Raw genomic sequence first — 2,375 nt, forward strand, 5'->3', positions numbered from 1 at the left:
GCAGAAGCCAGGAAATTCCCTTTCTTATTTGTGGTATTTATGTGGCTGTTATCTGCAAAGAACAGAATTTATTCTGCTTTATTCTTTTACATTTTCAACATTCCTTTTCATTCTTCCTTAATAGAACATAGTTTGGGTTAGTTTAAAGATTTCCACATGACAATAGTTTATTTTATTTGCTTTTCTATGTCCTTAGAAAATGAAGCTATAAGCAAACAAAGTATGCCTAATCACTTCTTATACATGAGAAATGTATATTCCTGCCCTGACCAGTTGCTCAATGGTTAGAGCGTCAGGCTGTGGACCGAAGGGTCTCGGGTTAAATTCTTGGTCAAAGGCGTGTACCTGGGTTGCAGGTTTTGATTCCCAGCCCCAGACAGAGCTCATGTGCAAGGCAGCCAATTGATGTGTTCCTCTCACATAGATGTTTCTCTCTCTCTTTCTCATCTCTCTCCCTCCCCCTTCCTCTCCCTCTCTTTCCCACTTTCCTCCCTCCATTTCACTCTCTCTAAAAACCAATGGAAATCCTTGGGTGAAGATTAAAAAAAAAAATTATTCCCTACAATGATAACTCATTATCCTAGTAATTACTTAAGGCAAAATACCTAGACTACACATATATATTTCCAGTTGAATGAATGAATTAACTATACATGTTAAAAACACATTTAAGTGTATGTTTGGGAAGAATACAAATCGTTCAAATTATAAAACTCATAATATCCTAGAATAACTACAAAATATGTTTCATATAAGTAAAATAAATTATTGTAACTATTAAAAGATTATCACAAACATGTTTTTAAATGGAATATAAAAGAATGTCCAAAAATAGACAAATACAAATATATTCATTTAATTTTCAACAAAGGGAACAAAGTTATTCAAAAGCAGAAAGGATAGTCTTTTCAACAAATGGTGCTGGGACAACCGGACATCCATATGGAAAAACCTTTTACTCTTACCTCACACCATATGCCAAAAAATTAACTTTAAATGTATCATAGACCTATAGGAAAGACATAAACCTTCTGAAACTATAAAACATAGTAAAAATCTTTGTGAGACTTGGGTTACACAACAATTTCTTAGGCAGAATGCTGTACAAGATGAAAGAAAAAATTGATAAATTGTACTTCATCAAAACTTAAAAGTTCTGCTTTTTGACAGATACTATTAAGAAAATTTAAGCCCTAGCAAGTTTGGATCAGTGGATAGAGCATCGACTTACAGACTGAAGGGTCCCGGGTTGGATTCTGGTCAAGTGCCCATCTGCAGATGAGTGGATAAAAAAGCTGTGGTACATTTACACAATAGAATACTATGCAGCCAGAAAAAAGGAAGACCTCTTACCATTTGCAACAGCATGAATGGACTTGGAGAGTATTATGCTAAGCTAAATAAGCCAGTCAGAGAAAGATAAATATCACATGATCTCACTCATGTGCGGAATCTAATGAACAAAATAAACGGATGAACAAAATAGATCCAGAGATATAGAAGCACAGAACAGACTGTTGAACCTGAGAGGGAAGGCAGGGGAGGGTGGATGGGAAGAGTTCAACCAAAGAACTTGTATGCATATATGCATAACCTGTGGACGCAGACAATAGGGTGGTGAAGGCCTGGGGCATAGGGCAAGCTGGAAGAGGTCAATGGGGGAGACAGGGGGATATATGTAATACTTTCAACAATAAAGATTTAAAAAAATCAATGGAAATATATCCTTGGGTGAGGATTAGCAACAAAAACAATTTTAAGAAACAAGCCACAGATTGGGAGATAATACTTTCAAAGCATATATCTGATAAAAGGCTTCTATTCAGAGCATATAAATAACTTTTACTCAGTAAGACAAATAATCCAATTAATAAATGGAAAAATATTAGAACAGATACTCCACCAAAAATGACATATAAAAGACAAATATGCACATGAAATGATGCACAGATTCATTAGTTATTAGGAAAATGCAAATTAATACAATGAGAAAACATGGCACCCACTAGAATGGCTAAAAGTAAAACGATCAACAATACCAAGTACAGTGAAGGATGGGGAGCAACTAGAACTCTCATATATTGCTGGCAGGAATGCAAAATAGTATACCCACTTTGGAAAAGTCTGGCAGTTTCTTTTATAAGTTAAATACATGTTACATTGTAACCCACTCCAAAGGAACCCCACTTCTAAGTAATTTACCCAAGAGAAATGAAAACAGATGTCTATGTGAAGGCTAGTATGTACATATTTATAGCAGCTTTATTTATAACTAGTGGCCTAGTGCACAAAATTCATGCACAATAAAAGGGAATTAATTAGAGGAAATATTTTAATATTGCTATTTGTCCTTTCTCTATAATAGAAGTGTCAGA

Source organism: Myotis nattereri, assembly GCF_964212035.1.
Source record: "Myotis nattereri genome assembly, chromosome: 2".
In the NCBI taxonomy this organism is placed as follows: Eukaryota; Metazoa; Chordata; class Mammalia; order Chiroptera; family Vespertilionidae; genus Myotis; species Myotis nattereri.